The following is a 14,241-nucleotide window of genomic DNA, read 5'->3' as shown; positions in this document are numbered from 1 at the left end:
CCCCCACACACACACAAGAAAAAGCAGAGCAGCACACATGGGGGCAACATGCACCACTCAAAACTTGAGGCTATCCGGTTGCCTGGAGCCATACTGCAGCTGCCAGCCAGGCTCTGTGCAGGATCACCACAGATGGAGCCCCAAGGGGGTTAGGGGGAGGTGGCAGAGGCACACAGTAGATCTTGGGTTCCTTTTAAATGCCAAAGGTGATCTCCTACTTAAAAAGGTTGGAGACTACTCCTCTAGGAATTTAAAATATTATACCCATTTTATCACAAAGCTTACGTTTTAAGGAAATTCTGCAACCCACACTGAATCAATGCCAGAATCACACTACAACCCAGCTCTCTGGACTCTCACCTCTGGCTCTAAAATCCTCTGTAGAGTTTCCAAGTGTCCTTTACACATCATAAACCACTTCTGCTGAATCTCTGCCTAAATACAAACAGACATTACAAATGCATGGGACTCAAGAGACAGAATTGCGGCTTCCAAAGCATAGTCCTTTGCCAGTTCAGCTTCAGAAGGAGGACCATCTGTTCTCCTGGATATTTAGGTTCTTTTTTTTTAACATCTTTATTTCATATACTCTTCTCTTAGTCCCAGAGCACTAGCTTGAAAAGAAACACTGGAGAAGTCAGTGGTGGTTAGAGAACTATGCAGAAAGTTGAAAACACAGATTCAACCCCCCCATCAGCATGAAGGGATCTCGAACACAAGTTTGATGTCCTCAGGCAAGTGCCTTAACTACTCAGTTATCAAAACTCCAGAACTTCTCCCATTCTCTGCTAGTTTTACCTAGCAGAAGCACCTTCAGTTCTTAAACAAGCATTATGGTTGGACTCAGTGGACCCACAGAAGATCTTTCTTGGATCTGTAAGGCAGTGTCGTCTCAATTAGATGATAATGTAGGAGTATGTAGACCAGCTTATCTGACTGGCTTACAATTTTCTACTGATAAAACAATACAGATTGAACTGGGAAATGGTCAGAGATGGCTTAATAATGATCTTGATGCTGGTAGGGTGCTGGGAAGATACAGATGTAGGTTTCACTTCAAGATATATGTGGAATTCCTAGAACAGGTCCTAGGAGGACCTTCTGCCACTAGGAGTGTTGGGGGATTCCTTAAGTACCTTTCCTATTTCTTTTTTGTGGATGTTCTGTATTTACATGTGTACAAATATATACAGGCTGCTGATTTGATCTGTTACAGTCCCTTTACTCCTCTGTTTAAACTGCCTGCCTAGGACACATATGCTGTTAACATCTTTTTTAAAACACTTTGACATTAATAAGGACTATGAAGGAAGAGGTTTGGAATGAGTTAATAAAGACCATAATGATAACTGGGAGCTAGTGGCAGTAAGAACTGCTCATGTGCCAATGATATTTGGAATTTCTCTTTTCTCAGTTTCAGAAGACTCATTATCCAGGGCCTCAAGAATTCACAACCAGTCATTAGTTCTATAGGTCTCAGGCTGGCCTTGTAATCCTAAAACCTTCCTCCAGTCAGCAAGCATTAAAGTTCTTCTTAGTCTGGCTACTGCAGTAAGGAGCCCTTCAAGACTCAAGTTCTTGCACACAACAGTGTAGGTACCTTCCTGCACAAAGGACAATGCTGTTAATCCAGGCATGATAAGGATGCAGCAAAGTCTATCCCATTTTTTGCACTGACAGTTTCACCTGTCACTGTACACCCTAGGGTGCACCTCTGTGGAATATCCAAGCTTGCTCTTATTTACACTGTACACAGAAGAATGAAAACAAGGTCACAGCCTTGCAGTCCCTGCAATCACCATACTCAATCAGCAAGTAAAAGATGTTCTGCTTCTCTTTCTCTGCCTTCTGTTTCCGCACACCCAGAATTGAGAGGCTTTCATTGCCTCCTTTAGAACAAGACATACCTTAGTTAGAGAAGAGGTGAGGGTAAATACCAATAGGAATCATTTACAGGAGCTGGAGCAGAAGTCCACAGGCCATATTTTTTACACTGCTGCTCTAACCCCTGTAAGTGATGGAGGAGTATCATCCAGCACCTGGTGCTGGCCATAAATCTCCGAGTGATCCCAAGACAGCATGTTGGACATGCTGGATGGTCCCAGTCATAACCAATCCAACATGTTACTATAATCCTATAATGTTCACACCTACTATTTCACTTTTGCTGTTTTATATTGTGCTCCCTAAAGCACTGATCTAAAAAAAAAGGCAAGATCTCTATTTGTAAGAGTTTGATAAGGATCAGTAGTTGATACAAATATTAATTTATTTTAAGCTATTTTATTTTATGTTATAAACTCGGTTGCTCTTATATAAATATTAAAGGACACCCCGCTCAAGATGTGAATGCTAAGATTGGGCAGCTGTCAGGGACACTTTTTGACCCTCCAGGTAAAAAGTATGATGACACTGCAGCATATGTTTTGGCCCCTTTTTAGTCTTCTAAGCCATTGGTTTTCAAACTTCCTAAAGTCCTGGAACCTTTTCATATCACTTCTGCTGTGGATTCCCTACCCCTGTTCTAAAGTCTGACATGAAGTCAGGCAAGCCGACCTGGCAATGGGGGCACACTGCCTCCCATCTAGGGTGGCCACTGATGCATACTCAGAATCCAGGACATCCCCTTGGTGAGGGGAAGGACTACCAGCCCCCTTAGCCAATTAATGATGGGACCACCGTCTCCTCAGCCAATCAGCAGTGAGGGATGGGGCCACCAGGCAGAGCAAACATCCCCTGGGATGCACCACCTACCTCCTTCCCTGTTTCTCTGGCTTGCTCTAAACCCTGCTCCTCCTGGCTGTGCACCACCCTACCTCTAGGCACAGCCAGTAAAATCTCAAGGACAAATGACTGACATGTATTTCCACCAGTGAACTGAAAAATAGGACTTTTTGCAGTCCATTCCTCATTCAGAAATGGACAAGGGGACAAAGGGTTTAAAAACAGGATGGTCTGGTATAAAACAGGACCAATGGCACCCTACTCCCAGCCTGCTCTGCCATAATTTGCAATCTCTTTTTGGAATCCCTGATGACCTATCACTGAACCTCAGTGTTCCACAGAACACAGTTTGAAAACCACTGTTCTAAGATGAGAGGTCCTATATCTCCTAGTGTATGAGGTCTTGGGCAAATGAACACTTCTGTTAAGGCCCAGGATTGCCTGAGTAGGCCATCTTCCAATAAGTATACAGTGTCTCCCCTTGGTATATATCATATATAGGGAGACCATCCATCCTGTTTTTTTCCTGGGACAGTCCCCAATTTTCAAAGTCAGACCTGGGCACAGGGTACAGAGTAAAATGAGCATCCCAAGTTCAGGGAGAAGTCTGGTGGGGAAGGGAAGCAGCATGGTGCCCCAGGAAGGTGGCCAGGCAGGCACTATGGCTGCCCTGCAGGTCTGTCACAGCATGCCACTCTGCCTCTCCCTTCAGTGCACCACTGATTTGGCAGGGACGGATGAGAAAAAAAGAGGGAGAGGAAGGGGAAAAGAGGACGGGGGAAAGGCGGGCAGTGTTCCAGATGTCCTGTATTTCCAGCTGGGATGGATGGTCATCCTAATCATATAGAGTGGTGTGTGTCTGTATATGGATTTGGATGCCAGCATACAATGAAACAACCACCTCACTAATAGTGAACCTGTTTAACAATGCCTTGATTTTGTGATTGAAACCAAACTGTAACAAGAAGCCCTCTTTTTGCCTACCCCAATACAATAAAGCCCTCCCTCCACATAGCAAAGGCTTCTGGCCTGCACTGCCAGCCCATCCTTGTAGTATTTCTCTTTCTTCTGCCTTTTCTTCATTACTCCCTTCTCTTCTTTTTTTTTTTTTTCACTGTAAGGATATGGATATAGAATAATTTAGGCATTCTACAAAATTGATATTTTATGAAATTACATTTGATATAGATATAGTATGGTATTGTGTATCTGTATTTCCCCACATTGTATTTTGTATTCTATTTATTGTATGTGCCATGGAATTTCACCTTTTATATTCTATACTTTAGCATTTTAAACCTTGTAATGAATTTTTTTTTAGACGTTATATTGCATAACAATATTGGGAAGGGTTGGAATTGAACCTCAGTCTCTCTGTGTCAGGCTCATCTCTGAATGAATGGAAATGAATGTGTGTGTAAGGGCAGTAGCTAACTACAATAATGAGTTAACAAGCAACAATTAACACCTATGAGACCACAGGCTAACAAGAGGAAAGAACTTCTTAAAACGGAATACTTCTCGATCAACCATTTTCAGAGACCGGACAATACCAACAGTTAAATTAATCACAATTCACCAATGGACTCCTGGAACTGCACATACTAGTGGATGTGACCCCGGCGCTGACAGCTGTCACCCGGCAGCCATCCAAGGGATCATCCCATGAGGATCAGAGACCCCTGGATTGGGCAGATCTGAAAACTGGGGGGAGCACAGAAGTCTGCCAAAGAAGAATAAAAGGCAGTGAAGAGTGACCCTCGGTGGTGTCCTCTTCATCTCTAATTGATCAGCACCCTACATGTCCAGGCAGGAGGACCAGCCAGTGACCCCCTCCTGGATGCAACACCACTTTGAAAAAAGTCTCAACTGGCCATTGACAGTAGACTCCAACACCTCAGCACTGGTATACCTGACACCAGTACTCTGTGTATATGTGTGTGTGAGTGTGTGTGTTGAAGTGATCAACCCCAGAGTGTGCAATCTTGACCTTATTGAATTGCTGCACATCCATCTAATAAACTAGAATTTTAAGGATCCTGACAGTTGGCTCTTTGTAGCCTACAAAGCCACTCGGTGTTTGAGCCCACCTTATTTCTTTCCTGTGGGTACATTAGGTTGCTTTGTGTGTGCAGAAAAGGGTCTTTGGGAAACAGGATTCCCATGTCTCTGCAATAGCAATGGTAGAGAGTTTATGTTACTCTCAAGGGAATAGATTCACCTAGTTTTAGCTCCTTAAGTGCTCTGGTCAGACAAAATATGGCCCCAGACACTGCTCTTTAACATTCACATCTAAAGAGAAGTTTGTCCTTTAATATTTATACAAATATTATTTCTAAATATATGTATTTCTGAAACATGAAAGTTTGGGCACCTGTCATATCAAAACCTGAATCAAGGAAAACAGATTGGAAAATTAAATCATAAATATTATTCTGCTCATCTCAGGTCCTCATAAACGGACTAGAGATGGAGGGTTCTTCCACTGGTGTTTCTTCAAGCCTCAAGGAAGCACCTGAAGCCTCACTGTATTGATTACATTTGATTACAGAGATTCATAGGCCAGAAGGGACTGTGAAAGGGGAGGCAAAAGTCCCCCCCCAAACACTTTCCAAACCCCTGCCTGACACACCCCAATACTTACCACAGAGGTGAAGATGAACAGCAGCTGGGGAGAGACACCAATTCAGGCTTGGCAGTTCCGGAGATGCCTGAGCCAGTGAATCGGCGAGCTCCAGGGACATGGCTCCAGAGAGGTGCAGGCTGCTCATAAAGCAGCCAGAGATATAGCTGAGTGGCCAGGGAGAGGGGAGCAGAATGCTGGCAGGGAGACGGTGACTGTGGAGCCAAGAAGCACCAGCCCCAAGCACAAGGAAAAGAGGCTGAGCATCTGCTGGATGACCCCGGCAGACAGAATGAGGAGCACAAGCCCCGGGAATAGAGGGACGCTGGAGAGCTCCATCAGGGGCAAGCAGTTCCCCAGGATGACCAGGAGTGGAGCCACAGCCACCTCAGGGAGCACAGGTACTACAGCAGGGAGTGGTGACAAGGTACTGCTGGCACCCTCAGGCTGCACGACAAAGAGGGAGGAACAGGATGCTACAGAGCCCTGTGTGGGAGCAGCAAGCATCACCAGCTGGTGGGACCAGGAGAAATCGACTACAGGTCAGCTGGGTCCCAGGGAGGTCACACTGGGGAAGCTGACAGAGGCTGGACATGGGGTGGCTACCTTTCCCCACACCGGCTAGGAGGGAAGGGACGGAGGAGTTTCCCCCTGCCTAAAGTAACCAAGTGTGTCCAGGGAAATGGAATCCTTGGAGCCTGTCGGGAGACACCAAACACTTTTCTGTTAAAGTTTTCCTTAGTTACAGTTAGCCCCAGCCAGGGCAGGTTTAATTGCCTGAGAGCCAGCCCAAAGATGAAGGACCAACACAGGAAAGACTGATGGCCAGGAAGACCCAACCCATTTTGAGGTGGGCAGTGTGGAGGAGATGAGATCATCCAAGTGAAGAGCAGCATTTACACAGGCCATGGATGTGGTAAGGGTGGGGTAAAGGGGAGGCTGGAGCCCCACAAAGAAAGAACAGTGTTGAGACCCCTTTGGGGCCACCTACAGGGAACTGTCTCCCCAACGACAAACATCAAAGACATGGCAGGTAAGTAGGAGCAGCGCCCGAACCATCTAGGTGGCACCAAAGCCTGATCTCACCCTGATGTCACTAGTGGGTAAGGCACCAACCAAAAAGGGGTCAAAGTGCTATAACACCTAAAAGTGACAGGGACTTTGGAAGATCATTGGGTCCAGTCCCCTGCGCCAAGAAGGAAACATAACAGGATCAGATGACCCCCAGCAAGGTGATTGTCTAATCTCCTCTTGAAGATCTCCAGGGTAGGTGATTGCACCAGATTGGTTTCCTGCTTCGATTCAGCCGAAGCGACTCCAAGATACCTAAATGGCCATAGGTATAATGGGGAATCAATGATTGGGGAATCAATGAAATATCTATAACTTTGTTGTTTTTTGTCTTCTTTGGATGACACTTGCAGGGGTGGTGTCCCCTGCTGAGGCCACAAAGCCTGCCATGCTTCAAGAAGATAGGTTCTTGAAGCTAGAAGATAGATTTGGGGGGAACTGCACCCCAAACTCTTGAAAGCAAAACTTATGTCACATGTATGTGTTACACCACAAGGGGGTGAAAACTATGGGGGTGGTAGCCTCTGGTGAGGCCACAAAGCCTGCCAAGTTTCAAGGAGATACATGCAGGGGTTTGGGGGGAACTGCACCCCAAGCTGCTGAAAGGCAAAACTCATGACATGGATGATCCTGTGTGTGTTAAGGTGCAGTGGGCTGAAAACTGCAGGGGTGGTGTCCCCTGTTGAGGCCACAAAGCTGGCCAGCTGTCAAGGAGATAGATGCAGGGGGAATCTGGCTTCTGGGGCCCTGCACCTCTGGCTGCTAACAGGCAAAATTCATGATGTGGGTGCGTGCTTGTGCAACTGTGTCTGTCTTGGGGCACAGGGGGATGAAATCTTCTGCAGGCCTGGGTGCTGGGCAGTGCCAGGCCACAAAGCCTGCCAGCTGTGTGTGTATCTCACTGGGGGAGTTTGGCTTCTGGGGCCCTGCACCTCTGGCTGCTACCAGGCAAAACTTGCGGTGTGTGCGCATGATACTGTGTGTGTGTTAAGGTCCCCCCTTCCTTGTGCTGAGGCCCCTGCAAAACACAGCAGTGTGCCCCACTGAGGCCTCCTCCTCCCCTACAGCCTCAGGTCAAGTCCACCACTTTACATGACAACTGGTAAAATAACTTAGCTGGCTCAACACCAATAGCATCAGCAGCAGCATCAAAGGTACCCAAATGGAACCGTACAGAGTCTTTCTTTTTATAAAGGAACTGACAGCAGCAGCATCACTGTGATGGAAAAGTGTCTCACATCCTTGCCATGGCTCATGTGCCTTCGGCAGTGCTGGCAGATGGCAAACCTGGGATCATCTGTCACCTCAAAATGCTCCCACACTATGCTACTTGCCCACTTCTGGGTTGAGGGTGAGGATCCTGCCTTATCCCACTCCTCAGCAGGCTGAGGCTAAACAGCAGGAGGAGCTACCTTAGCTGAGCCACTTGCCTCTGCAACCTCAGCCTCCTCTGAGGTGCTGCTTTCCAGAGGAGACCTGGGTGTAGGGGAAATTTGAGGGGTGTGGAGCACAAACTCTGATTCCCGCTCAGTGCCCAGAATTGCTTGAGCCAGTGTGCTCAGCATCCCTGGTTCCAGCTCCAGCTCCTCCTCTGGCAGTGGGTGACTCATGCTGAGAGATGACACTGGGGTGGAGGAGACAGTGATTCCACTGCTGGTGCCCACTTCTGGACTGAGTGGAGGTGATGCAAGTGCAGGGACATCAGGTGCAGACACTGCTCCCACCTCCTTGCTTCCACTGGTAGCACAAATGTCAGGGCTGCTTGGGAAGAGAATGAGTCTATGTTTGGGGCGGTGGGGCTTGCAGCTCTAGCTCTCACCCTTCCCCCTCTCCCTCCCCTGCCAGAAGACCTGGCACCTGCCTTTCCAGCACACTTCATATTAATCTTCCCTGTGCTGCAAAAAGTCTGTGTGTGTCCCCCTCCTTTTGTGTTGTGTGTTTTATTCCCTCTGTTGTGTGCATGCAGTGGACTCTTCTTTGATTGTTCATTTCAGTAACAAGAAGTGTTAAGATCTATGTAAAACATGTGTGTTGTCTGTCTGTCTGTCTTCTCCTATGAATATCTGATTTTTCTTCTTCTATGTGTGTATATTATAAGTGTGTGTCTGTGTGTGTGTGTGTGTGTGTGTGTGTGTGTGCGTGCATGCATGCAATCTGTGTGCCTCCCTGTACAATGATGGATCACGCCAGCAGAGAAAATGCAGCTTTCTTTTTTAAAAGTTTGCAACAACAAAAAAAAGAGCAAATATAAATTGAAATAAATTAATTGAATTTAGTAAAAGATGCTAAACTAAGTTAAGCTAAGCTAAATCCTACCCAATCCTTTCTAACAAGAAAAAGGAGCAGGCAAGTTCAATTGGTGACTAATCAAAGCCAGGCCAAGCTGCCTGCCTGCCTGCCTGCTACAGTACCTTTCTCACGCAGTTCCCAAGACAGAACAAGCTTACAAAAGGCAATTCCTGCAAACAGAGGCTTTTATGCTATTTCTAGGTCCGTCCCCGCAGATACTGTCATTGGAAAGGTAGCCAGAGAGAAATCCTTCTCACTGGCCGCCTAGACATGTCAGTCTCCCCCCTCCCCCACCCCAAGGGATTCCTTGAGTCTAAAAAAGGTTAAGTGCCACTTCTGTTGGGCTTAGGGTGGAATGGAATATGGCACATCTGTTTCAATCCCATACAACATTTAGGATTTTCTGCTACTTAAATCATCAGCAAATGATTTCACCCAGTGATTCACTATCTATTACCTGAAGCAAAAACAGATAAAGACTACATTGGTCTAGGCTATTTGTGGGCATCTCCTGTGAATAGCTCCTCAACTGTTTCTCTACACCATTAATTCCAACTGTCAGATCTTCCGTCTTTAACAGCACAAGAGATTTCCTTCAAGAATGTTTACAGTTTATTGTTTTGTTGATTTGAGATCCAGAGGATCATGGGCTATTTTGACCTTTTTGTAAAACAAAAGTTTTGTATGCATAGTAATTTGTGGGTGCACGTCTACATGCATGTATTGTTTGGGGAGAATGCTATGTGTTCGAACCACAAAGTTGACCTAAAAACTTGTGACATTTTCCACCTTCTGTGAAATGCTAAGGTCAGTAATCCATTTGCTCTGGTACTGTCATCATTTTAGTCATACCCACTGTTCATGAATTGAATGACATATGATGACAGGTGCAATATTATATTCAGAGACTCACTCAGATATTCAACCTCATTTCATACACAGGAGTATATCAGAAGAGAACAGTAACATGCTGTACAATTCTAGCACATAAGGACAGACTCTAACTCAATGGCAATTTTCCAGCACTATTACTGCCATTATGGACATTTATGCCCTTCTGTATACAGCCCAGATGCCTAAGTGAGCATGGCCAGCAGAGTGCTCTCTGGTGGGCAGGTACATGGCTCCATCCTTATACCTGAGCATTAGTCTCAAAATTCATGGTTGGCAAGAAGGATGAGCAAGAGTGCTCTCCCATTTTTACCTAATCACAGTGCAAAATCACAATCCCATTTTGCACTCACCCAAGGAGCAGAAGAACCACATTTTAGGCCTCCCTCACTCAGAGGGGCTGCAACATGCAGGTCTGATTTGCCAGTATAGTCCTCTATCCACCAAGCCACAAGTTAAGCATTTCTCAGCTGGGCTTTCAAAGCAGAACCATTAGCAGCAATGAAAATTTTATGTCCTGTGGGGTACAAGGTTCACACTAGATACAAAGACCTGCTCCCTTCCAGAGCTACCACCATCTCACAGTCCACATCATCTAGCTTGTCCTTTTCCTCCTTGCCCCATAAATATTCCTCTCTCTGCTTCCCAAAGCACTAGTTTCAAAAGGACCAGTGAAATCATCATTGGCTAATGCCTGACCTGTGACCTGGTGGTGAGAGAATTATGTTAGTAAGATAAAGATGTATAGATTCAACCTCCCTCTGGGGAAGGGAGTCTAGAACATGCATCTTCTGCTATGTGCCCTGATCTCTCATTTAGTTAGACTAAAACATAGGATGGCCTTTCTCTTCCTCCTTCTTCAGCTTCTAACATCTGCTCCCCAGTTATTACTGGGTAGAATTTTGGGACTTATGGTTGCCCAGCATACATGTGTATGGAGTCATGTATTTAAGAACATAAGTGCCATACTGGGTCAGATCAATGGTCCATCCAGCCCAGTATTCTGTCTCTGACAGTGACTGAAGTGGATGCAACTGAGAAAGAGCATTGAACCACATAGCTAAAACTTCCTACTCTTGATGTATTCCCTATTCAATGCCCCTCTCCCCATTGAATCCGTCACAATTGGTTTAAAGATGCCAGAGGAAATACCTCCAGCCACTATGTTCAATAGATCTATCATCCATTAATTTATCCAGTCCCTGTTTTGAACCTGGCTACACTATCTGCCTTCACCACCTGCCGTGGCAATGAATTCTGTAAGTACTTTCTCTTTTTAGTTTTAAACCTATCACCTACTAATTTTAGTGGGTGCCCCCTAGTTCTAGTATTCTGGGAAACTGGTAAATAACAGTTCCCTGTTCAATCGATCCACATCCTTCATGATTTTATAGACCTCTATCATATCCCTCATCAGCCTTCTCCTTTCCAAAACTAAAGAGCTCTAGCATTTTTAGTCTCTATTGGTATAGCAACTGCTTCCTGCCCCGATCATTGTGATTGGCCTTCTCTATAACTTTTCTAGTTTTATTATATTCTTTTTGAGATGTGAGGACCAGAACTGTACTCGGTATTCAATATGGGGGTGCACCCCACATTTTGAGTGTACTCCACAGGCATGGATGTGTATAATGGCACGATGACGGTCTCCATTCTGTTTTCAATTCCTTCATTAATGCTACCCAACTTTTCATTGGCTTTTTTTGGTTGCTGCTAAACACTGAGTCGATGCTTTTAGAGAACTATCTACAATGATTCCTGCCCTACCAGAGCACACCCTACTTTATATGCCTGGTAGCTATGTGGGTGCTTCCTTGGAAAATAAGACTGCAAACTTCATATACATCAGCAATGGCAGTTATATAGCTGGAAAAGTACAATTTAGGGGCATAAGATGAAATAGGATTCTTTCCTAGCTCCCTCCAATGCGAATATTTTGTTGTTTCTATTTGATATAGAAAGAAGACTCTACCTACAACCAGTTATCTTGCCCACAGCAAGTTCACTGTTTTCTTTTAACCTTTCATATTCTTCTTTTTTGCCCAAAGAAGCCTCCTCATTTGCTACAAAGCCATTTCTCCCCTGAGCATGTATTGAAGGACATCAGTTCATTCCTAGCCTTAAGTTACAGTAACTTGGGTGCTCCCAACTTTCCAAAAAATATAGATGCAGTTCTGTAAAGAACTTTGCCAGTGATGGGTCAGTATCCTGTCTATCTCCTGTAAAAGTATCCTGTTAATACACTGGGAATAGCTACCATTCCTTACTTGCAGGAAGTCTTACCTAGTAGTTAAGCTACTTAGGGAAGGCAGGAGCCATGGACATAACCTAAGACGCAAAGTGTTTGTCGTGGGAGACTCCATCCTGAGGGGGACTGTAACTTCCCATGACTTTATCCTGAGCTTCATGCATGGGGACTCTTTAAGAATCTTGCCGTGGCTTCTTGGGCTGCACAGCTAGGCTAGTGGGAGTGGCCTTGGGTCGGCTCCCCAGGGGTCTTTCCTGCCACGTCTTTGATGATAAGAGGTTTTAAATTGGGAGAACGATGTCTGGTCCTGTCCCCCTGGTTCTTTCCCTTGTCCTTCATCGTGACCACCTCTTCTTGGGGCTCTACCTCCCCGACACCACGCCTAATGCCAACCATGATGTTGCTTGTCGGGGCCGATGTTCGGGCCCTCCCCGGCGCTCGGTCCCTTGGAGCTGCAGTTGTTGACCACCGGTGTAGCTAGTGCCGGGTGCTTTCTGCGGCCCCTACCTGCTCTCTCGTCTATGCAGAGCCGGGTTCTACCTGGACTACCGCCTCCCTTGATGTGTCACTGCTTCCCAGAGTTCAGTACCTGCTACCAGTTGTTCGGTTCAGGGTCCCATCCTCGCTGCATCTGTTGCCTTCCCAGTCGCTGGGGCTACCGGATCTGACCCATGATGGGTCTGCTGGCGGCCCCTTGGGCCCATGCTGGCCTGGTATTCCCTCCACACTCCCTTCCTGTAGGAGCCACTGAGCCTCCTCCTGCTCCGTACCATCTAGCTGCTCTGACTCTTCTGGGCCAGCCGGGGATGCTCTTTCTGGTCCCTCCAGCTCCCTTCTGGGTGAGCCTTTTCTGCCAGCTCCAGCTGCCCACCCAGCCAATTGCCCTTGGCACGCTTTTATAAAGTGTGCCCAGGTGGACACAGGAGCTGTTCTCGGCTCCTCCTGGCTCCACCGTGGGTTCTTTCTTTGATCTTTGACTGCGGCAGCTCCGGCCACCACTGTTTCACTTTCACCAGGAACAGGTGCCGGCATGACATCCCGGTGCCTCTCCCCTTCTCCCGGTAAGTTTTCCTTACAGGGACTGAGGGGGCAATCTGCCTCCCCGACCCCTTAGCCTGGGAAGTCTGCTGCTTCCTGGGATCCTGTATCTGAGACATTGCGGAAAAGATCCCTGAGCTCCTCCAGCCCACAGACCACTACCTTATGCTCCTTATCCATGTGGGCCCAAATGACATGGGTCAGAGCACTCCCAGCCAGGTCATGAAGTGTTACAGGGATTTAGGAGTGGGGCTTAAGGGGTTAGGGGTGCAGGTGGTGTTTTCATCAATCCTCCCAGTTTTGGACTCTGGGCTGAGGAGAGAGAGGGGAACTGAGGTAGTGAACCAAAGACTACGGCACTGGTGTCATCGGAAGGCTTCGGCTTCCATGACCACAGCCCACTCTTTGGTGTGAGGCAGTGAGCTACTGGGAAGGGACAGCCTCCACCTCTGTCCGCTGGGGAGGAGACTCTTCTCAGCCAGACTGGCTGACCTGCTCCACCAGGCTTTAAACTAAGCCTTTCGGGGGATGGGGAGACTACTGCCACTGCTGACCCACTGAGCAACCCTTGCAAAGCCAGCAGGCCAAGGCACTTAAGGAAGACCACCCCTGCCCCACCCCTGGAGTGAGCTGTAGGCATGGCAAGGGCCCCCAAATGTCAGGAGCTTGGGGAGTAAACAGGAGGAACTAGTCCTCCTGCTTAACAGAAAAAAACTATGATGGCATACGGATAATGGAGACCTGGTGGGACTCCACCCATGACTGGGCCACAGGTATAGATGGCTATACCCTGTATAGGAGGGATAGAGTGGACAAAAGGGGCAGGGGTGTCACTTTCTATGTCAAGGAAAGCTATGCGCCCCTGCAAGCTGACATTGGTGCCCAGGGTGGACAACTGGAGACCCTCTGGGTTAAAATCCATGGGTGACATGGCACAGAGGACACAATGGTGGGAGTCTACTACAAACCTCCTGCCCAGGATCAAGAGCTTGACTAGAAGTTCACAAGGGAATTGACTGAGGCTGCACGCTCCCAGTGCATGGTTGTCATGGGAGACTTCAACTACCCAGACATCTCATGGGAAGAGCACTCAGCCCAATCCAAGCGGTCACAAAACTTTCTCTCATGCGTGGATGAGCTCTATCTGATGCAGAAAGTCTATGGGCTAATGAGAGGTAAAGCACTGCTTGACCTGGTTCTGGCAATGGGGGATGACCTTATCAGTGACGTAACGATTGAAGGGAAGCTGGGTGACAGTGACCATGAGCTGATCACCTTCACCATCTGCCGTAAAGTTGGCAAGTCAGTCAGCAATACAGAAGTCCTCAACTTCAGGAAAGCTGACTTGGACAAGCTC

The sequence above is a fragment of the Alligator sinensis genome, unplaced genomic scaffold (genome assembly GCF_000455745.1).
Source record: "Alligator sinensis unplaced genomic scaffold, ASM45574v1 scaffold1215_2, whole genome shotgun sequence".
NCBI lineage: Eukaryota > Metazoa > Chordata > Crocodylia > Alligatoridae > Alligator > Alligator sinensis.
This window is presented reverse-complemented; position numbering follows the sequence as displayed.